The sequence below is a fragment of the Oryctolagus cuniculus genome, chromosome 15 (genome assembly GCF_964237555.1).
Source record: "Oryctolagus cuniculus chromosome 15, mOryCun1.1, whole genome shotgun sequence".
In the NCBI taxonomy this organism is placed as follows: domain Eukaryota; kingdom Metazoa; phylum Chordata; class Mammalia; order Lagomorpha; family Leporidae; genus Oryctolagus; species Oryctolagus cuniculus.
The window spans coordinates 9,656,639-9,682,335 of NC_091446.1; the positions used below are offsets into that span (position 1 = coordinate 9,656,639).

General features: G+C 50.8%; 1 long non-coding RNA gene across 1 annotated transcript in view; it reads left to right on the top strand.

Moving 5' to 3' along the window:
* The window catches only part of LOC138845469 (uncharacterized), a 46,009-nt gene extending 25,156 nt beyond the window's left edge, over positions 1 to 20,853 (top strand). The window contains exon 3 of the long non-coding RNA XR_011382753.1: positions 19,375 to 20,853. This is a non-coding gene — a long non-coding RNA (uncharacterized lncRNA). The remainder of the gene's footprint in view (positions 1 to 19,374) is intronic.
* The last annotated feature ends 4,844 nt before the right edge of the window (positions 20,854 to 25,697 follow it).

Below are 25,697 nucleotides of genomic sequence, written 5' to 3' on the forward strand. Positions count from 1 at the left end.
TGTCCCTCTCTCAATGTCACTTCGTCTTTCTTTCTTTCTTTCTTTCTTTCTTTCTTTCTTTCTTTCTTTCTTTCTTTCTTTCTTTTTTTTTGACAGGCAGAGTGGACAGTGAGAGAGAGAGACAGAGAGAAAGGTCTTCCTTTTGCCGTTGGTTCACCCTCCAATGGCCGCCGCGGCCGGCGCGCTGTGGCCGGCGCACCGCGCTGATCCGATGGCAGGAGCCAGGAGCCAGGTACTTCTCCTGGTCTCCCAGGGGGTGCAGGGCCCAAGCACCTGGGCCATCCTCCACTGCACTTCCTGGCCACAGCAGAGAGCTGGCCTGGAAGAGGGGCAACCGGGACAGAATCCGGAGCCCCGACCGGGACTAGAACCTGGTGTGCTGGTGCCGCTAGGCGGAGGATTAGCCTAGTGAGCTGCGGCGCCGGCCTCGTCTTTCATATAAATAAATAAATAATAAGTTTTGGGGGAGAGAGAGATGTCTGCAATCCAGGGCTGGGTCAGGTTGAAGCCAGGAGCCCAGGACTCCATCTGGGTCTCCCACATGGGTGGCAGAGACGTAAGCACGTGAGCCATCATCATCTGCCTCCCTGGATACACAGTGCAGAAGCGGCATCAGAAGTGGAGGTGGGACTTCGTGACAGGCCCTCCGATGTGGGATGCGGGCGTCTAGAGAGGTGACTTAGCCCGCTGCACCCCCGACAGTGGCCTCTGGATGTCAGATGTCTTTGCGTGACTCCCAGATGTTCAGAGGTCATCTTAGCATCCAATGGGAAAGAAGCTTCCCACGTAAACATTTAGCTTTTGATGTGAGCTCCCCAGGGAGGGCGCTGAGGCACAGCTCTCCGTGTTGTTGAATACAAACGTTCTTTAGGACATCTTCCGGGGGAGCGGGGGAAGTGAAAGGGCTGTTTCTACCACTGCCAAGGAAACTCATAACTGCTCTTCCAGCAGGACTAATTTCATAGCAGGCCGGAGAAGCCAGTAAAGGCCTTAAAGGGCTGAACCTCTTTCATTTTCACTCGAAGGCCTCCCTCAATTGTAGCCCTTGCTAAAAGTTAAGCCGGGAAGTGTCCCGGAGGAGAAGTTCCGGCTTCCCTTCCAGCCTGGGCTGGTCATGAATGGCGATTATCTGACCATAATGTGAATCATATGTGCGGCCCTTGTTCTGTGCCCTACTCAAGATTATTTTTCCCCTTTTAAATCGAGCAAAAGAGTCATTGGCTTCAAGACAGAGCCTGCTCATGGAAAGACCCAGTGCTGGAAACGCTGGGGTGTTGCATGCCCTCCGACTGCACTCCAGGCCCACAAATCCCAGCACAGAGAGCGAGGGGCTCCAGGGGAACACCCTGATGGGCGGGGTCATCCGCCACCAGCCTCCCGGGACTCAGGAATGAATGCGTTTCCAAACCCTGAGCTGAACTGGTCAGAAATCGCAAATGCAGGTGAAAGAAGGTTGAGCACCTTGCTTGTGTCCTCGTGTCCAGGATTCACTTCATCACACATACATGTTCTTGGTGATGCCTTTTTCTCTGAACTGCTGAACCGACAACCAACAACCCAAGTGTCTCTAGGAATATGTCTCCGCCTCTTGGCACCCATGCTGTGTGGGCAATGTGTGCAGGTGTTTGGTTGATGTGTGTGAGGGTTTTCTCTGTGTTTGGCATCTTTATTTATTTATTTATTTATTTTTGTTCAAAAGGCAGAGCAACATCTGCTGGTTCACTCCCCAAATGCTTGCAATGGTCGAGAGCCAGGAACGCCTTCTGCGTCTCCCACAGGAATGGCAGGGGCCCAAGCATGGGGCCATCTCTTGCTGCTTCCCAGGTGCACTTGCAGGAAGCTGGATCAGAAGCAGAGCAGCCAGGACTTGAACCGGGATGCCAGTGTCACAAGCAATGGCATAACCCATCATGTCACAGTGCCGGCCCCAGGCAGTGATCTTAGGAAACCTCCAGACCCCTTGAGTCTCCCTCTCCCTCTATGTAAAATGGGAGACAGTCCCTACTCCACAGGGCTATTGCGAGGTTCCCGGGTGTGTGTGAGTGTGAGTGTGAGTGTGTAATTTGTGGAGCACCGTAGAGATGCTCGTGATTGCTGTTATCAGAGGTGATGGGGGGGCAGGGCTGAGAACCACCGAGGAAACCTAAATGTGCCTGGAAGAGGGCTGTGTGAGGGAAAAAGCCCCAGTCCCTCCCTGCTCCGCCTGGGCCTGCGGCCGCTAGGGGACCGGTGGTTACTCACCTCCCACGCTTCCCTGTTTGTCGACCTTTGAGATTTCCCTGTGATTCTCACCCACATGCACCCGATTTCTCGAAAGAGTCTGCAGTGCTCTAGCATTTTAAAGACCCTGTCCTCAAAGTATAATTTTTATCCTGCGTTGCCAGAGGCGATTGTTCCTTCCCACGGGGTTGCCAGTGTAGTCCAGATGGGACTTTCTAGAACTTGCTTCCAGTGGTGTTTTGTGTTTCCCAACAGCTTAGTCAGCCCAGGGCCCTCCCAGCTGCCCGCGTCCTGTCTCTGCGTTGTGTGTTCGTGTGAGATGTGTTTATTTGGATGTGCCTCTGCTCATTGTCCTCATGTGTTTATATCATTGAATCAACAGAGCAGGAGTTAGGGAATGGCTTTTGGACGGGATCTTAGACTGCTGCATTGTGTAATCAGATATTGTTGTCAAGTCCAAGGTTACATTTTGGATTCACCTAAGTGGCAAAGTATTTCCCTGACAGCCTGCTCCAGTGAGCACGCGCAGCTGTCACCGGCAATGACAATGTCTCTGGTCATCCTTTCCCGTACTAGGGACATGCCCTCCTGTGCTGTGGGAGGGGAGGAGGGACAAACAGAGGGGCAACCACAGAGCAACAGCGAAAGCCTGGCAGGCACCGTTCAGGAATGCAGGGCTGCCTGACTTGGAGTTTCTCGGTTTCTCGGCTGGCGAGTCAGGCCAAATTAGGTTATGGCTGTGGTTTCTGGAAACAGGAGCTGAGGGAATGGATGGAGGAGGTCCGTGGAGGCAGAGCAGCAGGAGTTACAGGGCAGCTTCCGAAGGCACCAAGGGACCCGCCTGGGGCACCCCTGCGAGGGCAGGGCTCTCTGCCTTCCCCCTCAGAGGGGACTCCTAGGATCTGGAACCGCTGAGAGCTGTCCAGGGGCAGGGTGGGTACCAGAAGGGCCCTGGCTGGTCCTGGGCATGCCTTTGCCTCATCTAAATGGGGTCGGCGAGGGTTGGCTGCTCAGAGACTCGCCCGCGTTGAGCACCCAGCTCCTCCTTTCGGGGCTCCTGATGACACCTGGAAGCAGGAGGCAGCCATGATGAGGCAGGGCCCTTGGGTGCTCTCCCTCAGTGTTCTGACAGCATCAGCTTGGCCTCAGATGGCACTGCTGCTGGGTCCGTTTGAAGAAGGGGAGAGGCGCCAGGGTGAGAGTACCAGGTCTACCTGGGGTGGCCTCGGGGGGTGTGGCCGCATCTCCGATCACCAGGGCACCTCGGGAGACGTCAGATTTCCTTTCCTCGTGTGTTACGGCACACGCCGGCTGTCTCCAGGCTCTCTAACATCCCTGGCGGAAAGCCCGTGTGTAATCTCCAGGATTTTCCACCATGAATTCCAGTGCCCTTTGGATAAGCAGAGGCCCGGGGACTCAGCAGAACCAGTTCAGCCCTTAATTCCTCCACTGTGGAGTCAGCAGTAACCACCACAACCTTGGGCCGTTGGTGAGGGCTTTTGGGGGAAAAAAATCTGCTGTAGCACAACGGATACATTCCAAAGAAAGAGCGAACACGCCTGGGTCGTGTTTGTTTTTACAAAGAGAGCTCTGATTCTGTTAAAGAATGACAGCCCAGGCATCTGTAACCTACAAGGAACATTTCTGTGCCTTGTTCCAACCAAACTTCTCCAGCAGAATTTCATGTCATTTGCCCTCCCTCCCCCGCCCCGGCCACAAACAAAAAAAAAGAGAGAGAGAAAACCTCGCTTCCAGGATAAGAAGCCGAGTTTCAGCAAAGAATAATAATCTCTCGGCAACTGAATTATGAGTAATGGAGAAGTGGTTTGTGCTCTCGGATTCCGCAGTGCACCGCAGCCTGGGGGACGCCAGGCCTGGGAGGCTGAGTGTGGGCTTGAGGCTGCACCCTGTTCTCTAGGTGGCTCCCCCGGCGTGCGAGTGTCAGCAGGCATTTGGGTGTGGATCCTGGTGGCTGCGCCAGGGCCCCAAGCACCTGCAAGGAAGACAAAGCTTCCAGTCCTTGGGATGGGTGTGTGGAAGAGTGTGATGTGTGACTGCCCCTGTCCAGCTGGGCCTTTTGCACACACACTTAGCTAAAGGCACTTCTTCTCGATCAAAGAAACGCTCGGCTGTGACTGCGGACGGGGCTCAGGAGGAGACCACGTGATGCTGAAATGGGGAGGGAGGAGGCAGGCACCCCATTTGTTCTTGTGTTTCAGAGTGGTTTTGATGGAGTCTGCAGGTGAGCCTACCAGCTACCCCCATGCAGGGCACTGTTGTAAGTGCTGATGGCCCCCAGGTCTTTATGCTGTTGATGGCTAAGGTCCACGTGCATGCAGTGAGCTGGTGGAGGCAGAATTTGAATCCAGGCCTCCACTAATCATGTTCTGGAGACCCTGATGTTGGTGACAAGAAAACTAAGTGTCCTAGAGCCCAGTGGAATTGCCTCCTGTCTGCCTTGAGAGCCCTCCACTGAGGGGAAAGGAGTCTCCCTCTTGGTAGGGCACACATCTGGGCAGAGTGCGTTTCTGAGCCTTTTCATTTCCATTTGGCCTCTTTTGTTAGCCTTGATTTTCTTGGCCTCCTTGGAGGCCCGCTAGCTCAGCCTGGCGGAACCTGGCCAGGTTGGAGTTAGCCAGGGCTGGGCCCCTAGCATGGCCCCTCCAGCAGAAAAGGAGCAGCCTGGAAAATGTGCTCTGGGCGCCATGTTGTCTTCTCCCCACTTCCAACTTTTGAACCAGTTATTAAGGGAAGTGTTTTTCCCCTTGCTTTCCTGGGACGGTATGGTCTTAAAAACTACAAACAGTGCAGAAGCCAGGAGGCCGAGGGCCAAACATCATCCCCCACAGGACACCCCGGATGAAGCCCAAGGGCCTCTCTTTTCCAAATGATGTCAAATGCTCCATTGTCATTCACGTGGACTCCGTGACAAGGAAACCCCTGCTTGAATGACCTGAAGTGGTAGCTTTGGGGAATGAATGATAGGGAATGAATGATGCTGTTAGTGCACACAGGTGATACAAATTCTGGACATTTACAAGGGCAGGGGCCAGAAGGATTCCCTCCCACACTGGAACACGCTTGTGTCAGTTTCCCTCACTGGAAGCACACCCATGCAAAGACTGTTTTTTCCTTTTGTAAAAGTTCTTACATTTCATCACATATTACTAACTTTTGTGATACTGAAGTCCTCATAGAGCCAGGTCTCCCATTTAGGAGTAGCATGCTATGGGGCAATGAGCTTGTGTGACAGCCCCCGGCACATCCTCAAAACCCTGCACCAGGCTAATGTTTGTTGAGCACCTGCTGGGTTTCAGGCCCTGTGACAAAGCAGCCGACTCATGTTGTCAATCCAGGCCATCAGCTGTCAGTCAGTTTTTGGAATATTGGTGCATAAGCAAAAATTCGAGCTGGAAGCTAGCCAAGTTCCTTTGAAAGAACAGATGAACGAGGAGCCAAGGAAATCACGGAAAAGGAGTAATGAGGGGGAGAAGCCCCACCAGGCGTGGAAACATACTAGAAAACCACTGTTACCCAAACAGGCTGGTGTTGGCACAGGGTATGAAGAGCCCGACTGACGGGCCTGGGGAGAAATCCAGAGACACGTCCCTTCCGCACACAGGAGCTCGCGTGGGAGAAGGCGACACCTCAGATCTGCGGAGGAGCGAGCGGACTTCTTGGCAAGTGGCACTGCGGTGAGGAGACAGCTACCAGGATAAACAAAGGGGATCTTGGGTTAAGTCTCGAGAAAATAAGAGATTTGAATATGAAAACCAAAATGGTAAAAATATTAAGACCAGTTGTTCCCTAACCTTGAAGAGAGTGAAATTTTCCAAACTGTGACTCAAATCCATTCACAGTAAATGAAAAGATTGATAAATTTGCTTGTATTAAGATAAAACACCTTTGTATGGAAAAAAATCACCAAATAAAAAGAACAACAAAAAAACCCACCATGAGTAAGAGAAGACAGACGACCAAGGAGGAAATATATGTGCAACCGTGTTGGAGATGAGGGTTACCAGTCTTAATGTATAGAAACACTCCTAAAAGCAGAAGAGAAAAATTCCAACAATTCTGTAGACAGACAGATTAGAAATATAAACAGACAGTTGACAGAAATCCAAATCTCTCTTAACAGGATGAAAAGATGCTGGATTTCATTCATAATAAGATAGATGTAAAATAAAAACTAAGGCAAAGTGACATTTCTCATCTATTGGATGCCGGAATCCAAAAGTTAGACAGCATACTCTATTGGCAAAACTGGGGAACAGGCACACTGGTTTGCTGCTGGTAGCAGTGTGAACCGGTGCCACCCCTGGGCTAGGCGTGGGCCCTTCTAGCAAAAGTCCACGTGCCTTGTGTAACCCAGCAATTCCAAGTCCAGGACTCTACAAGACAGCCTGGCAAAAATATTTTTTTTTTTTTTTTTTGACAGGCAGAGTGGACAGTGAGAGAGAGAGACAGAGAGAGAAAGGTCTTCCTTTGCCGTTGGTTCACCCTCCAATGGCCGCCGCTGCAGCCGGCGCACCGCGCTGATCCTGGCAGGAGCCAGGAGCCAGGTGCTTTTCCTGGTCTCCCATGGGGTGCAGGGCCCAAGCACCTGGGCCATCCTCCACTGCACTCCCTGGCCATAGCAGAGAGCTGGCCTGGAAGAGGGGCAACCGGGACAGAATCCGGCGCCCCAACCGGGACTAGAACCCGGTGTGCCGGCGCCGCAAGGTGGAGGATTAGCCTATTGAGCCACGGCGCCGGCTAAAAATATTTGAAAAAACCGATGCACAAGGCTCGTGTTAACAAGAGCAAATGGCAGGAAAGAACCTCGGTGTCCATGAAGAGAGAACTGACTGAACAGAGCACAGGACATCCACGCAGCAGAACGTGGAAGGGAGTGGGCGTGACCCTGGCCTTGCTGCAGAGCGACCACCAGGGTACGTGAGTGAGCAAAGACGGTGAACTATCTTCTGTGATTTATCAAAGGGGCTGTATGTCTGTAATTTGCTTGTATTAAGGGAACACTGGAAAAATATACCGTATATTTAAAAGATGACCCCTCTAGGGGAGGAAAGGACTAGGAAGGGACAGATCTGGAAGTTAGACCTATCAAATATGTTTTGTTTTGTGGATTTGACTCTGGATTCATGCAAATGTTTTACATAAATATAGAACCAAAATTAAAAAGAAATCTTTAAAACTTGGAATGAATTGAAACAAGTACACCTAACTGTGGATTGAAATGGTGGCATAAGAACAAAGGGAGGAACGCCTTCAGATGACTTTTAAATGTGATCTGGACTGTGTGTCCCTGGTGAGGATACACCATGAAGACAGTGAGAGCTGTGAAAAACCTTACCCTATGTTCCTCAGTCTGTCATTGGGAAAGAGCATTTTTTAGCATGAATATTGGGACAGATGTAAGATAACTTAAATCAAAGTGGTCTTGATTGTGAATTAGGAGTAGCAGAAAGGGAGTTGTTGTTGTTGTTGTTGTTGTTGTTTCGATCTCTGACCACTCAAAAGCCTCAGAAACGAATGACCAAATCGGTGGTAGCAAGGAGAAAACAACTCACACCCAGACTGTGGTTTTGCTAAATGGAATCCAATCTCTTGGCAAGATGGCTGATCCCATGTCTGGAAGGGAGTCAGCCAGCTTAGCCTGGGGCAGCTTGCGTGCCTGAAAGCCAGGAAGCTATCAAGACGAGAAGGGACATGTCCAGGAGGCTCAGGAGCCAGCTTGCAAAAGCTCCCACAGGGCAAATATTTTAACATCAATAAAGATAATAACTCCAGAATGGATTGAAACCGTCAACTGTGTGTGAATCCGTGAGTTGCAAATGGTGCTAGAAAAATCACTGGGCAGTTTTGGAGAATGCGAGGGAGCCACTGAGTTTCCAAATTGGTAAATAAAGGAGAGAAAAATGCATTCAAAGAAACAAAAACGTTAACTGAGAGGAACCTTCTTGTTTGGCAGCAGGACGGCTAATGAGGAGGGCTGATGGGAGGGCGGAAGCCAGCGAGAACGCGGCCCGGGCTGCCGAAGCCCTGGCGGGACCGGAACCCGCAGAGAGCGCCATTCTGCAAATCCTGATGAATGAACAGATCCGGCAATGAGCATCCATCCATGGCTGCAAACACAGCAAGAAAAGAAACAGCCCACCTGGTAGGAGAACACAGTTCTACCCATGATGCCGTCCTCCCCGCCCAGCCCCGCCCCAGCCCCCAACCTCCAATCCAGCTTGGATTTGATGGGGGCTCCAGACCCAACTGTCACTTACGGGCTGGATAGGGGCCGGAGAAACAGGTTAATTCCTTCGGGATGCAATCAGCACAGTGCAGGCTGTGTGAAATGCCACGGGACAAATGACCCAGTTTCCTCAACCAGAAACTTCAAGGATAGCAAAAAAAGACATGAGGAAGAACTCGTAGATTCAAAAAGACTTGGGAGATTCACCCGGGCCCATGGCGTGGGCCTCATTTGAATCCTTGTTGGAACAAGCTTGCGAAATGTGTCAGAGGATCAAGGGAATGTAAGCACTAGATGGGGACTGGGTCCCGCAGTTCTGAGGGTTTCCTAGCGCTCCTCTTTTTTTACAGGTGATAATGTTCTTGAAGAATTTTTAATCATCCTTATCTTGCAGCTGTGCCTGTCAGGGTGTGTATAAATGAATTGATGTGATAGCTGAGATCGACTTCAGGATAAGATGGGGTTTGGGGAGAGAACTATATGGATCTAGATAAAACAGGATTGGCCATAAGCTGGCAATTTTTGAAGCTGGTGAAGGTACCTAAGTTCCATGAAATCACTTGTTCTACTTTTCTAGACATTAAAATTTTCCATAAAAAAAGTTAAAAGTGGAGGGGAGGCTTTATAATTCATAGTCCGCACCGAAAATAACTGTGAACTTTCAAATTCCCTAGAGAGCTGATGGGACTCTGGCCTTTTTTTTTTTTTTTTTTTTTGATATTCAAGAATCTATTCCCATTCACCTTATTTGTTATCACAATGATTAAAAAAGAAAATAGCAAGCAAATAACCCACAGCTTGTCTGGGTGCTGATTCTGAAAAGGTGATTTCAGCACATTTAAAAAGTTTCCTTCTCATTTAAAACTTGGAATTGTCAGTGCTAAAAATGGGCAGCAAACTAACCGCCATAGAAGACCGATGGCAATCCCTGGCCCCCTCCCCCGCGCCCATCTGCTTGGTTCACTGTGCCAGGGAGTATTATCCTTTTAATTCTCCAACTGCCATCGATAAGATTAATAATTGTCAGTATTTCAGCTGTGAAATGCATGTTAGCTATTCTTTGGGTTGAGCTCGTTTTGAAGTTGAGGATTACACAAAGATTCCGTCGCCCTGTAAATACAAACGTATTATTTGTGGGAAATGGCCTGAAACTCAGTCGTTTTCAGGCTGATTATTGTGAAGTTCAAAGCCAGGAGGAACATCTCCAGATTGCACTAGGTTCCCGAGGAGCCGTGGGAGGCAGGCGCTGGGGGCTTCCAGCTTCCCGGTGATGTGCACCCTGGGAGGCAGCAGGGGATGGCTCAAGTGGCTGGGTCCCTGCCACCCACATTCAGGGCTGCCAGCTTCCACCTGGCTCAGCTCAGGCTCTTGTGGGCCTTCGGGGAATGAACCAGCGGAGGGAAGCTCTCTCTGTCTCTCAAATGAAAACAAGCAAACAAACAAAGATCATAGTTTCAGAGACAGCATAAACTCCCTGGCTGAGTCCAGCAAGAGAGGCTGTTTGATGCGAAATTCTCCCTCAGCTCACTCGCCAAACCAAGATTTGTGTGGCATTAACAACCCATGAAGCCATGCACCCAACACTGTGGGAAACCATTTAGGAAAAGGCCGGGACCGCGTTGTGGTCAGCGCTTAGTGGAAGGAATACGACAGCCCAGCACTTTACGGTTGGTTAGGACTTCGTGTGGTTCTGAGGAAGGGACCTGAGGTTGCCCGTGGGCCGCTGGCCTCCATGCGGGCAGCTGCAGGGAGGGCTCCCAGGACAGGCTGCGTCTGAGGTGGCTTGCCGGGTTGGTGGGATTCCGGTGGTCGGAGCTGGTTGTACGTCTGTGCACGTGCGCACGCTCATGCATGGGCATGTACTTAGCCAACTGTCTGGGAGACAGGATGAGCCTGGTGGTGAGAGAAGCAGCATAAACAAAAGGCTAGCAGCAGGAATGGGGGCCGGTGTCTGGAGAGCAGGGGAAAGTTTGTTTATACCTGGCTGCATCCATCCCTGGGATTTTTAGAGGCAAGTCCTTGTCCAGCAGGCTCCCCTGGGTCTGCTACGGTTTCTCAGAAGAGCCCACCCGTTATTCTCCATTGTAATGGAAAAGTTCTTCCAAAGAGTTTGTAAGGATAATTTCTATACCGTGATATAGTGAAATAATTAGATTGAGCATGATCAAGGAATATAATTTGTTTTTCTGGGTCTCTTAGTTGTTGGCTTCTTGAATCGTTGATTATTTTAAGAGAATTCATTGTCAGAGCTTGGAGAACAGATGAATTTGTATTGGACTAATTTAATTACAAGATCTTTATTTACTTTACAGAGGAGATGCCTTCTGGGGATTCCTATAAATAGCCAGTTTCCCTCATTGTGTTTACAATGTAGTTTCTTTTGCTAAAGCTTGGTTTACACTAAATGTTCAGGTCTAAATGTGTGGCGTGAGGCACACTGGAGCAGCAGCCCGAAAGTGAACAATGCGCTTTTGTCTGTGTTCACACATTCACAAGAGGTCGTTGTTCAGCGCCTGCACCAGTGGTCTCCAGGTTTGCTGTTTGGGGTACACATGCCAATCCCTTGGGGAAGGAAATAGTAGAACTTATATTTGCAGTTATTTTTAGGAGAAAGAAAGTAATGTTACTGATATTTAATATATGGATTTTTGACGGTAGTACATGTGGATAATTTTAAAGTAAATATACATATATCAGGGTTGTGTGTTCCCAAAGGTTGTTTTTGGCTGGCTTGCATTCTGGCTGGCAAGGACCCGGGGCATTTTATATCTGCAATCAGCCTTGAGTGTGGGCTAGCTTACTCTCCCAGTCTTTAGACGAAGCCACGGGAGCCATGGAAGGATTTTGAGCAGGGGAGTGGCTCGATGAGAAGTGACCTTTTAACAGATCTCTTGGGCTACTGTGTGCAGAATGGATTGTAGCGGGGAAGAGTGGAAGTGGGAGATGGGTGGAGACCTGTCCAGAGCTGGCTCGCCCCCTCGCCCCTTCCTCTGCCCTTGTTCTTCCTTTTGTCTTTCCCTCCCTCCCTCCCCCTTCCCTACTATCTTTCTTTCCTTTCTTCCTTCTTTCAACAGAACATTTCACTAATTTGGGAGGAGTAAAGGAACTAACTCAACAGTTAGCGTAACAGCTAAGATTTATTGAGCTCTTCCTAGGAGCCGAGACCTGATTTAATACTTGAAAGAGGTTGGGTGGATGGCAAGCTAACAGTAACCCAGTGTGTCGCACTATAAATAGTCCCATTTTACAGATGAGAAAACTGAGATTTTGAGAAAGGCTGAAGAGAATATTCTCAAATTCATGGAGCTTGCAAACTGTGAGCCTGGAAACTAAGCCCCACTGGGTGACTCCAGAGCCCACAGAATAAAAAAAAAAAGCCCAAAAGCAAACCCTTCTAAGTGCACCTGTGCTGCCCTTTAGTACTTGCTCACCTGAAGACATTTCACGGCAGCAGGCTAAGGAGGAACTCCTGGCACAGTCGTCCCCTCAGGACACAGGCCTGGGTTCTGGCGAGAAGAGACTGAGCTGTGTTCCTCTTCGTACCCTCAGTGACTCCCATACGGTTGGTGCTCCGTGAGCATCCGCGCACAGCAAGTCCGAGCGCCTCGCCTCTTTCCTTCCACTCCACAGACCCTAGAGAGCAGTGGCAAAAAGGGCTTGGAATTTATTTCGACCGCGGAAACGCTAAAGCTGAGGCATGTGGCAGTGTGCCCGCACCGTCTTCAGTCACTGCCCAGGACCCGGCCGTCTCCCTGGGTGCATCTCGATGAAACCTTATCAGGAAGCCGTTCAAAACGCACTTGTCAGCAAGATCAAATTCCCCCCTGTGCTTAGGAGCATGAAAACCAAGTCCCAGCGGGACACAAGGATCTCACTTGTTCCCGCGGCAGGTGGAATTTCCTGGCTTTTCCTGCCTGTTCTCTGTCACCGTCGTTGGGGCACAGAGGCCGGTGCACAGGAGTGCAGGTATGTAGCTGAGGCTTAGCTCAGTGGATGAGTTCCAGTCAGCCATGCTGGAGGAAGGGAAGGTGGGTAGGGGCTTCTGTAGCCCCCCGTCTCGGGATTTGTGGCCCTACCTGCTCTCTAGTCTCGAGGGCGTGTCAACCAGGATCCCCCAGAACAGTCACTGGGGTGATGTGTCTGTTCATTGACTCTTTAATTTCTTAAGCCACTCAATAGCTATTTAAATTTTTGAAAAATATATTTCTCTTATTGATTTCAGAGGCAGAGAGAGAGAGAGTGAGAGAGCGAACACGCACAGCTGATTTTCCACCTGCTGTTTCACTCCCCTGGATACCCACAAAGGCCCCTATTTGTGCCAGGGCTGGGAGTTAGGAGCTCAATGCAGGTCCCCCACGTGGGTGACGGGGACCCAACTGCTTGAGCCATCACCGGCTGCCTCCCAGGGTCCATGTTAGCAGGGAGCTGGAGTCAGGAGTGGAGCTGGGACTTGAATCCACTTAATCTGCTGTGACATGTGGATGTCTTAACTGGGGTCCTAACCACAAGACCAAATGGCCACCCTTCAACGGCTGTTTTTATGGAGAGGTTGCATGGGTTAAGAAATATATTAAGGAATTAGCTGAGACATCGGGCTCCTCATAGGCCTCACTGCAACATGGTGTCAGTGTGGTTCGCCAGGATCTGACCTTTGTGCCAGTGTTGTGGCAGTGTATTAGGCAAGAGGGATCCAGTTACAGCTCAAGATTTCTCAAGGGATAGAGACTCTAACTTGATGACAAGGGGTGACAAGCCATTGGGCCCAAGGCACAGTTTACAGTACATTATCAGGGGGAAAGGTTATATCTTGGTAGAAAAAAATTCGCATTTTTTGGAACTGCTGCAGCCAGGAGTGCAGAGCATTTGCTGGTGTGCAAATCTGAGTGCTGGTCTTGACTCTGCCAATGACATCTTTTATGCCTCGAGCCCAGTGGGCACCCATGTCGAGAGCCACACTAAGCAAAACTTTGGGCAAGGTGATAACTTCCCTGGGTCTCATTTTCTGGGTCCATAAAGGTGTAAATGCGGATCACATGATTTGAGGTTCCGTTTCAGCTTTAGTGATTTATGACTGTTTCTCTTTGTAGGAAAACACGTGGAGGACAGAGTTAGATTAAGCAGAATTTGATTGAGTCAGCATATCATAGATCCAATGACTAACGCCTTCCTTTCATCAGTGACTTTATAAATGGTTGAGGAATCTCAAGAACACCAAAGTTCCCAACAAGGATGCCCAGGTTGCTGTGGCTGAGATTGGCTGTGTCCACACGAGCTGAGGGTGAGGATCAGACTCCCTGAGTTTGAGTCCTGGCTCGGACACTGAATCCCATGTCCTCAGGCCAGTGTCTCCAGTTTACGGGAGGCGGTGATAACAATACACGTTTCCTCGTATCCTCACTGGAGGGGTTGAATGCAAGTCCTGTTGAGGCCCTTGGCCCAAGGCCTAGCCCGGGGCAGAGGCCAAGCGCATGTTTGGGGGAACAGATAAAGGACATGTTCACTGTTTACTCAACATTTTCCTGAAGACTTTGCCAAACAGTTCAGATGATAGCGTTCTGCAGCCGTTCAAGGACAGAGAGGAGCACCTCAGGTTATCTTTCGTGGGTGCTGTGCACTCAAGCCACCTGTATTCCTTTGCTCTCAGACCGAAGTCACCAGATTTGGATGTGGCTTTCCTGACTGCAGGGAGGGACTGCACTGATGTGCTGCTGGGATCATTCCAGGCTGCCAGCCATTTGCTCTTTCTCATTACCGACCCACACGCTGGCATCTGGTTAGGTGCCTGTCTTCTGTGAGTTTCCCAGTGTTCGCCCACTGCAGGAACTAATCAAACCTGCTGAGATGGAGTTTCTGGAGCAGCACCTGGGGTGACACCTTGTGGCCAGAAGTCTAGTGAGATGTCCTTGACCCCACGGGAAGACAGTGAGACCGTGTGCCCTCTGACCCTCTCTCTGCCCTCCTGAAGGGAAAGCCTCCCCCTGGGACTGCAGCGTTGGGAGGGCTCCGGGCGATCTCAGCCCACACTGGCCCTGGGTAGGCAGATGTCGGACTTAGCAGTGTACAGTAAGTGCAGCAGGATCTCTGCTTCGTGCACGGTTGTAATCTCCGTGAGCTGGTTGGTGCTAAGCCAAGGGAATTGCATTCTATGGTAATTATGCAATGAATACAGAGAATGCGAGATATTAAACAAGACAGCACACAGAAAGAAAGGGTTCAAATGGTGTAGCAGTGGTTTGGAATCCATGACTTGAAGCTCTTACATCCTGCATCCCATTTAATCCTCACAAGTCCTGCCATGGGGATTTAAGATGAAAATATCCTTGTTTAAGAATGAGGGGTCTGAAGCCCAGGGGCTTGGAAACACCCCTAAACTCTCCTGGTTAATGAAGGGCCGAACAGGAGCCCAGCCCCAAGTCTTCAATGTGGTGCTGAGGTCTCTCTGTCTTTGCACTACAGTGCTAGGGTTTTCATGAGTGCAGATGTGTCTTAAAGTACGCTGGGAATGGGGGTGGTGTTTGTGAATTCTACAAAAACATCAGAGGGGGGGTCGGTGGTGTTAATACACCAGTGCCTGCAACCCCGGCATCCCCATATTGGAACAGCCAGAGCTGATCCAGGAGCTTCTTCCAGGTCTCCCACGTGGGTGCAGGGCTCAAGCACTTGGGCCATCCTCCACTGCTTTTCCAGGCACATAGTAGGGAGCTGGGTCAGAAGTGGAGCAGCCGGGACTCAAACTGACACCCATGTGGGATGCCGGTGCTATAGGCCAGGGCTTTAACTTGCTATGCCACCGTGCTGACCCCTCTGCCTACTCTTTGTAGATTGATCTCAACGCAGCATGGGTCTCTGCCGAATTTCTCCTTCTGAGGGATGTCTGGCCTTTAAAACTAATCTGTGCATGAAAATTTCCTGAGAAATTTTGAAAAAAAAAAAAAATCACGCCAGGCCTTCAGAATCTCTGACAGTAGGGCTCAGAAGTCTGTCTTCCAAAATCTCCCCAGGTGGTCATGGTGACTGCGGGGTTCGCGCTCACCGGTACTGAGCAGTGGGGTTTGCTCTGCTGGGCTTGGAGCACAATGCCTAGTCAGGCAATGTTTTCATCTGCCTCCATCTGAGGTTTACAAACTGTTAAAAACTTGGTGCGTAGTGTGAGATGTATTTTACACACTGACCCAGTACATAATATGTGTATGTGTAAATGGAAATAAACACTTTATGCAGTAATACCTACCTATAAAGAAAATGCACTCATATATTTTTCCTTTTTGTTCTCTCATTTGTTCATTAAAAAGAAATTGACCAAACCCACTAATTAGCTTCGTAGCCCACTCGTGGGTGTTGACCCACAGTTTGAAAAGTGGTTTCCTAGACTGCACCTCTGCTGTCCTGGCATTTCCTGTACTCACCCTGGTTTCAGGCCTCAGTTTCCTTTTCTGGAAAAGGAGGTCAGTGTGTCAGGTGACCTCCAAACCCTGGGGTTGGGTCCACTTGTTGACGGATCAGTGTCTCCTCCACTGGTCTCTGCTGCTTCCCTGGAGTAACGTGTTTCACTTTCCAGTTCTTCATTGGGTTCTTCTCTGTGCCTCTCCAAGTATCCTATGCCCCTCTTAAACTAGGAGGCCAGAGTTGGCTCCAACAAATGTAGATTATACCAGTTATAATTCAGTAAAATCCATCATCACTTTTGTTGGCTGTTGGCTCTGTTTGAAGCATTAATAAAAAAAGGTTAAAGAAACACCAGTGTGTATAAGCAATGTTCTCCTCATCATTCAATCATTCAACAAGTATTTATTGAGTGCTTGCTAAGCGTGCATTGGTCTGTGTATGTTGGTAAATAGAAAACTCTTGAAGAACCACCTCCCACCCCCAGTTTTTTGTTATTGGCAACTGTTACTGTCTTTATCACAAGTGGAGAGGAGAGAACAAATGAGGGCAGATGGAGGTCACCACATCGTGATCTACTGGTGTAAGAGTCGTCTCTGGAGGGGTAAGCTTGCATTTGTATTAAGTCAGTTGGGAGAGACAGTCTCCAGTTTGTCTATCAGTAAAGATGACCTCACAAACATTCCCCAGTTCCAATGCCAGGATCCTTTTAACTACAAGTGACAGAAATCCAAGTCACACTGGCTTACAGGAACCTGGAGATTTTTAGCTTACACCACTGAAGAGCTCAGGGTGCAGTGCCCGGGGCAAGAACGTGGTTTCCTCCCCTGCCGTGGTTTGTTTCTCCCTGGAGTTGGCTGCACTGTCTTGTCCTCAGAAGCTCCACACTCTGTCCTCAAGGGGATGACCCTAGATCTCACGTCCTCTGGACCACAGTCCAGTGCGCCGGGGAGAATCGTGGACCGTCAGGGCGGGCAGACAGAGCAGGTCTGGGTCATCGTGTTTTGGAACAGGAAGAGGCCTAGTCCAGGGTCCTCAGTTTACAAGGTGGACAATGGAACTCTGAACTGAGACGTGGCTTCTACAAGGCCCTCCCACCAATCTTACCAGTGTGACTTTGATTTTGGCTTTGGGATACCTCTTAAATCTGTCAGCCATTCATTCATTTAACAAATATGTAATAAGAACCTATGAAGTACCAGCTATTTTCCTAGGTACTTGGGATACATCCATGATCAACACCAAGATCCCTGCCCCTGCTGTGTTCTCATTCTAGCTGAGTTAATTAAATTGGGAAGGGCTTAAGAAAGATGCAAAGTTATGTAATGTGGTCTGGACAGGCCTTATTGTGGAAATGATAGTTGAGCAAGCACTTGAATGTGGTTGTGGGGTTGGCCAACTAGGTGCCTTGTGGGAGAGCATGGCAGGGAGAGAAAAGAGCCATTCAGAGGCCCTGTGGTGGGTGTGTGCCTGGCTTATTTGAAGAAAAGCAATAAGGTCGGTGTGAATGGAGTGGAGTGAGAAAGAGGGAAGAGAGGACACGGAGGGCAGGGAGGTAAGAGAAGGGAAATCATAGAGGACTTTAGTTTTTACTCTTTTGTAAACAGGGACCCTCTGGAGGATTTGAGTGGGCGAGTGCCATCATCTGACATTTATGAGCGACAATGCTGGCTGTTTTCATGGAACTTGTAGGTAAAAATAGGAGAGAGGTGGGGACTAGCACTCGGCATTTCACGTAACAGGATACTTGCATCCCACACTCGAGTTCCTGGGTCCCATTATTCACCCCGACTCCTGACTCCAGCTTCCTGCTGATGCAGATCCTAGGAGGCAGCAGGTGATGGCCAAAGTACTTGGGTCACTGCCACCAATGGAAGACAGAAATTACATTACTCGCTCCTGGTTCCTGGCTGTAGCCCCAGCACAGCCCTGGCCATTGCGGACGTTTGAGGGTAAGAATCAGCAGATGGGGACTCTGTCTATATCTCTCTTCCAATTAAATAAATAAAAAAGAAACAGAGGGATGACCTAGGGGCTATGATGATAATTAAGGCCAAAGTCAAAGTTGATTCAAACCAGCAGTGGTGCAATAGTAAGAAGTGGTCAGGTTCTGGGTATGTTTTTGAAGGCTAAGCTGACAAGGTCTTATGGCAGATTGGACACAGAAATGTGAGAGAAAGGGGAGCATCAAGGATGATGTCGAAGGTTTTGTCTGGCTCAAATAAAGACACAGTTGCCGTCCCCTGAAGTGGGGAGGACTGAGTGTGGAAGTGACTTGGTAGAGAGATGAAGGGACAGGGGTTCAGTTCGGGGCATGCTACATTTGTGATGTCTGTCAGACCTCCAAGTGGAAGAATTGAGGAGGCAGTTGGAAGATAAGATCTGGAGTGCCGAAGATGAGTCTTCAGGCGTACTATGGGAACAGTCCTAACATACGGTGTTTAAAACCAGAGGCTCGATGAGAGCCCTGATAAAGTAGCCACGGAGACAGCCGAGAAGCAGGCCGAGGACTGAGTCCAGGGGAACTCTGACCTGAGGGCAGGAGAAAAGGAAGAACCGTGAAAGGAGACTGAGGTGGGGGAGATACCAAGGGGCTGTGGTAACGGGATGCGAGAGAAAAGGTGTGCCGTGGAAGAGTGACGGACTGGCTCAGAGGGTGTGTGTGGACCAGGTAAGAATGGAGAACTGAGAAGAGAGCCATCAGTCGGATTAGCCGATGCCGGGAGGACTTTAACCAGAGCAGCGTGGGTGGAAGATGGAGCAGAGTAATCGGAATGGATTTAAGGAAGCACGGAAAAGACGATTTGGAGATGACAGGTTGACGAAAACAATAATCATGTACTTGCTCTTGGGCTTGCAAATTGGTAGCGCTCCCCCAGGGACTGCGGCCCTCTGTTTCACGTGGTAGAAGTGCCCTAGCGATGGTCTGGGACTAGAGGAGCACCTTCCAAGATGGCTCACTCACAGTCCTGGCGAGTTGGTGCAGGCGGTCACCTGGGAGGCCAGCTGGGGCCGTTCGGCAGGATTCTTCCTCCTTCAGGGTAGCTTCTACACAAGGCTGGTGGGGCTTCCTCCTAGCACGGAGGCTGGGTTCCAACAGGGAAACAGCTTTTAGTGCCTGGGTGTTTAAACCCAAGAATGTCACTCCTGTTGGTCTTGGTCAGAGCGGTCAGTGAAGTGGCCCTGCTCTAAGAGGGACTCATGCCCTACCTCCTGGAGGAAGGAGCGTCAAGTGCATATGGGGTGAGCGTGGGTGTATAGGCGTCCGGAGCCATCTGTACAGATTAACCGCACATGTAGACACAGAACTGAGAGCAATAAGACGTCTGGGCAGGAAAACCCACCAGGGGGACAGGTCATCGGAAGTGTGGGAGGACCGCAGAGATGTGGAAGGGCGTTTGCCTCTAGGCCCGTCAGAGAATGACCACCCGGTCCATCAGGCCCACCGTAGGCTGTATTTACTTGTGCGTTTTCTCATTTCTGTTCCCAGCATCTTACCCTGGTCCCTCTTTTTCCTCCGTCAGGTTCAGAAAATACGTAAGTGGTCTCTCCTTTTGTTCCAACACACTGCTTCCCAGGTGGACTGCCCACGCTTGGCCTTGGAAGCCATAGCGCTATCCTTTGGACTTGATCAAAGAACCAGGGGGCACGAAGAACACTGTTTCCTGCAGGGGTAAACACTTAAAGTCGGCTTAATGCTTTCCAAGCCCACGCCATCGTCCAAGAAACTGGACAGAGGGCTACTTGCGATGAAGGTGGAATCTTCCAGGGCGGGAGTTGGCCAACAACAGCCCAAAGGCCAAATCCAGCCTACTGCCTGTTTTTGAACAGTCCACCAGCAAATGTTTGGGGCAAAAATAATATTTTGTGAAGTGAAATTTCAGTAAACGTCCATGTCAGTGCCGATGACTGAAGTTTTATTTATGTCTTGTGTGTGGCTGCTTTCATGGTACGAAGTCTTGAAACAGACTGCATGACTGCCCCGTCCAACAGAAACAGCCAGCCACCTCCTGCTCTTAGGCATTTGTCAGCATGGCTTTGACTCAGTAACATCACTCACAACCCTGATTCATTACCAGCGTTCTAGAAGAACACGGCACGACTCCAGCTAACACATGGTCGGTTGGTGCCATCGGGCACTGCCAGGATTTCTGCATCTCCCTGCCGGGTGAGAACCCTGCCCCTTGGGATGCTGAAGACCACCGAGCCGGACCGAGCGTGCAGTCACCAAGATGTGCAAATGGCCACCTTCCTCCCAAAATGCAGTTTTTTTTTTTTTTTTTTTTTAGTCTTTCTCCCCCAAATTTCTAAGCTGTGGACACTTGGAACCTGTTCTTGGCTGGAGACTGTTCAGAGGAATGAGCAGCAGCACGTCTCGGGCTGTTTTGTGGATCTGCTGCTCGTGGCGGTGGTTCTCAGCCACACAGTCGTGTCACGCTTCCTGCCCTGAAGTTTGCCCCTGCTCGTGAGTCGACAGATGCTCTGAGCAGTGTTTGTGAAACCCTGCCTGCCGCGTGAAAGGCAGCAAGGAACGGCGAAAGGAATACAAGTGGGAGGGCCAGAGAGATGTGGGTTCCACCTCCTGCTCGCTCACTTCCTAGCTGAATGCTGGGTGATCGTACTGTCTTCATAAACTATCGAGCACCCGTCTGTGTGAACTGCTACTGTAAGGTCCACATAGGTGTGTGTGTCCTGTTTCTGTGGGCTGTTTCAGTATCTGTGCAAGCACACACACACACACACCTACTGCCAATGCTGGGAATTGAACCAAAGGAATTTTAACTTTGAACTATTTCCTTCTTGGTTGAATGAATCACTGCCCATTACCTTGATGATACAATAACATAAAAATGCCAATGAAAGGTTTCAATGGATCATTAACTCTTTGGCTATGATTTTCCTGTCTTGCTACTGGGCTTTTCATTAATTTTTAAATTAGGGAAATATTTAGAAGGCAATAACCAAGAGAACAAAACTGCTCTGTTGGTCCCATGGCAGTCCTGGGGGTGGGGGTGGGGGGCGGGAGACCTGACAGGGAAGGTGGAGTTGCTTCTGCAGGTGCCTACACAGGGCTGCGCTGGAGGCCTGGCCCTCCCCAGAGGGCCCTGGCTGCAGCAGGAGCTCGCACAGACACAGCCGCAGAGCCGACCCCAGGGGCAGGGTTCTAAGCGCCGGTTTTCAGCATCCGTCTCCGTGTAGGCTCTGCTCTTCTGCTCGCCCCATTTGGGCCTCAGTGGAGGCCGCTCTTTGTCCAAAGCTGAGCTCTCCGCCCAGGCACATCACTACCGAGTGAGCTGAGCTTCAGCCCTCACCTCTGACTCTGGAGAGAACTTTGTAGAAGGCAAATCTGAGCCTGTCTCTTTGTCGTCTGAAATTCTTGCCTGGCTGCGGCATTTTCTTTGGTAATTCCATTGTTATTTTAAAGTTACACATTAACGTTGGTTTTTTAAGAAGGCAAATAGTAGTAGCAGTTTATAAGGAAAAGCAGCAGCGGCCCTGTCCTTACCCCCACCCCTCTCCCCGGGAGGCCTTCTCTGCTCTCTCACGGTCTCTTTGCACATTTTCCGATGCACACTGGTACTCCGTGGACGGCAAAATGATTACCTCGGAGATGGCTGTGCCTGATCCCCGGGGCCCGGGACGCCATGGAGAAGCGGGAGGTGCCCCAGGGATTCTGGGGCAGTGCAGTCCCAGGGGACTTGGGAGTGGGAGCTCCGAGGAGGCGGAGATGAGGAGAGAGGCCTGATCCTGCGCTGCCACCTCTGGGAAGGGAGAGCAGAGGCCATGAGGCAGAGGATGCGCGTCGCCCAGGAGCTCAGAGCAGGGCAACGGCCTCTCCTGCCCGCATCCCCCAGGAGGACACCCGGCGGGACAGGCCTCACCGCTCACCCACGGAGCACTCCAGCCAGCCTGTGTGGTGCCCAGCTGCTAAGCTTTTGGTAATTCGGTGTAGCAATGATAGAAAAAGAAGGCACACGTCCAGCCCTTGTTGCTTTTCTTCTTAGTGGTAGGGATTATCTGTTGGCCAGCTGTTCTTCCAAGGGGAGATTTAGCCCACACGTGTCCCCTCCCCACAGTTTGTCCACTTCTCACACCTTCCCCGATGGTTGCATCATCATTGTTCCGTTAGGGTCTCCAATCTGCGATGTGTTCACGGTCCTAACACGGATGCTGAGCTGAGTCGTGGCGGGGTACACTGATCATCTCTTTGCTTGTCCAGCCTTTTCATTTCCTGGCGCTAACGATTATCTTATCTGCCGGCTTGGCTCTCTGGAGGTCAGCGCTAATACATCCTCTGGGGTTCCACCCGACGTGGACAGATCTGTCCATGTGCCAGAGCTCTGCGGTCGGCCTCTTGTCCCTCGCTGCTTCTGTCACCCTCTACTCCTGTCCCCAGCCTGGGCTGCCTGCTGTCCAGGCCTGCAACATGGTGCTCCTGCATGTCTTTCATCAACCATGCCGGGGACGCGTCTCCCACGGTGGGGCCTCTGCTTTGTGGACCCCATTTCTTCTCCCTGGTTTGTACTCTCCTGTTGTCGTTATTGTTGTAGTTACTGTGGAGCCCTTGCTTACAGCTTCCTGGGAAAGGGATGCGTGAGAGGAGCGTTTGTGAGAATTTGTGCATCTAAAGCTGTCTACCCTCAAAGTTGATCAAAAGGTTATAAATGAAATATCAGGTTGAAAATCATCTTTCCTCAGATTTTTTCTTTCTTTTTTTTTAAAAAAAGATTTTATTTATTTATTTGAGAGGTGGAGTTACAGACAGTGAGAGAGAGAAACAGAGAGAAAGGTCCTCCATCCGCTGGTTCACTCCCCAAATGGCCGCAATGGCCGGAGCTGCGCCAATCCGAAGCCAGGAACCAGGTGCTTCCTCCCAGTCTCCCCCATGGGTGCAGGGGCCCAAGCGCTTGGGCCATCTTCCACTGCCTTCCCAGGCCACAGCAGAGAGCTGGGCTGGAAGAAGAGCAGCCGGGACTAGAACCTGGTGCCCATATGGGACGCCAGCACTGCAGGTGGAGGATTAACCAAGTGAGCCATGGCGCCAGGACCCCAGATTTTTTTTTTTTTTCAATCAGAGAAGCACACACACAGAGACACAGAGAAAGAGTGAGCGAGCGAGCGATGCTGCGGCTGGGCTGGGCCAGGCGAAAGCCTGGAGCTGGGGATTCGGTGCAGGCCCCTACAGGAGTGGTGAGGGCTCAGTGACTTCACCCGCCTCCCACGGCCGCGTTAGCGAGAGCCAGAGCTCAGTCCACTGCAAGCTCTCCAGAGGGCTGGGACGAGGGCGTCTAGCCTGCCATCTTAACCCCCAGGCCGGTGCCTGCCACCTTAACCGCGAGGCCGAACGCCTGCCCTTCGGCTCAGCATTCCGAAGGCCTTGCTCTGCTGTCGCATAGCTGGCGAGTCTGCTGCCTGAGGTCTGAACAGCTTCTTGCTTGCATTCCCGTCTTCCCGTTCTCCAGGACTTGGGACTTCCTGGAATTGCGCTCGCATGTGCTTTTCTCCGTCTCCCACCTCTCTCAGTCGTCCTCCTTTTCCCTCAACTCTACCTTCTGAAATTTTTATTGAATTGCTCGCCTCTGTCCTCTGAGTTTTAACAAGGCTTTTTCATTGTTCTTGTTTTACGACGACTCCTCTTTTATAACCTGGGATTCTTACTTCGTGGGTAGAATAACTTGTCTCAACTTCCTGCGGCTGGTAATTACGGTGCCCTTTTTGGTAAACAGTGCTTTGAGTTCCCACATGTTGAGTTTTTAGTGTTGTTTGCTCACAGGTTTCCCTGAAGTTTATGGAATCCCCGAGTGTGTACATTTAAGAGTGGGGCGTGTGTGACTGTGAGTGTGTTGTCTATTTGTGCGCTCACCGCGGGCTGATCCAGCTCCTGCACTTGGGGGCCCTAGCCCTCAGCCCTTCTGGATTGTTCCGCCGCTCTGGCCTGCCTTCCGGAGAGCTGCCTTTCTGTCTTCTACGGAGGCAAGAGCATCGCCATCGGATGTCCTCAGTGCTGAGTGATGGGATGCCGCCCACTGTGTGACTTCCAGTTGGGTTTTTTATAGCCAGGATGTGACAGCTCCACACACACGTCTTCCCCCAATCGTGTTACCATGCATGTGCCTCAGACGCCTCTGCCTGCAACCCTGGGCGCCTGGGGAATGTCCCACGGCTCACTGGAGTGCTCTGTGCTGTGGGCCGAGTTGCCACGTCTCCCTGCAGCCCAGGAGAGCCCTTGGCCAGAGGCTCTCAGGGTGGGAGTTTGGGACCCACATTCTTGACTTGGGATGGGCAGCACTGAAGCTTCGCTTCGCTTTAGAGGGCTGTGGGCTTTGCCGACATTCCCCGGTGTCTGGCTTCCTCCCTTGGTCCTGGTCCTGATTCCCAAGCTTCCTGACTTGCCTGCCCGGAAGCTTTGCGGTAGTTCTTGCCTTCATCTCAGAGACTTTTCCAGGAGCTAATCGAGGCCATCCCATTTTCTCCCTGGGACTCCCGCCTGAAACCGCTCTGCAAGACTCCGGGTCCCAGTGCATGACAGCCTAAAAGAGAAGGAAAGTTAGACTCAGACTGGAGCTCACTGGAAGGCAGAGTTCAGGTCACCAGAGACCTCCTCCGTGAGCAGTGAGCTCACATCCCTGCAGGTGTACAAGCAGCGACCAAATACCCACATGTGAGGTGTTGGGGGACACGGATTCAAACCATTCATGGGGATGCTGACCCCAGGTTTTGTGGCATCAGTGTTTTATTTTATTTACTTTGTAAATTCTTTTTTAAAGATTCATTTTATTTGAAAGAGTTACAGAGGGAGCAGGACACACACACACACACACACACACACCCCACACACATCTTCCATCCCTTGATTCATTCCTCAAATGGCTGCAACAGGCTGAGCCAGGCCAAAGCCAGGAGGCTGAAGCTCCATCCAGGTCTCCTGCTTGGGTGGCAGGGGCCCCAGGACTTGGGCCACCTGCTGCTACCTCTTCAGGGGCATTAGCAGGAAGTGGAGCACCTGCGACTTGAACATGTGCTTTTAGGGGATGCTGGTGTTACAGGCGGCGTAGCTTAACTTGATGTGCCACAATGCCAGCCACCAGGTCAGCATTTTAACACAGGGCCGCCTTGATACAGTCGTATTCGTCAAGTAGTAGAACACCGAACTGGGAAAAAACCATGTTTGGCTCTGCTGTGTTTCGTTCCCGCGTGGTGCTGTCTTGGCTTTGTGAACTGAATGGGGGCCCGCAGGGTTTTCTGAGAGGCGCTCACGCGCGCCTTTCCCACCAGCAATTAGGGCTTGATTAAAAGAGTCCCCAAACAACCGCAGCGCAAAGGCACTGCCCGTCTCTGCTTTGTGTGTGATGTGTTCTTGGCATTTCTCTGCCTTACTTTGGCGACTGAGAGTGCAAGTCAGAATGAAGCCTTCACACGCTTCCAGGGTCACGTGCCTGGAGCTCATTGTTCCTGCGATCTGTCTGCCGTGTCAGGGCAGCGTGCACACACAGAACCGAGTCTGCTGATTCAACCCCCTGTGCCATCTGCGGCTTCATAACCCAGACGGGGCACTGTTTTCAGCCATGAAGACAGAGCCCTGGTGATTTTATTTCATATTTTACAAAAACTACAGCCCTGCCCCTGTCCCTGAAGACTGAGACTTGAGACTCAAGGTCAGGGCAGGCATCCTGTAGTCTCAGTGACGCCAGCTCCCAGTGTTCTGCTTTTGAGACGGTTCAGCAGGAGCAGTACCTGTGCCAGCAGCGGAAGGTATTGGGTGCTTGGTACTTAGGTCCTTGAGCTAAAAAACCCACAAATAATCTAAATAATACTTTGAACCTTTTAAGGGACAAGAGGTTTGTAT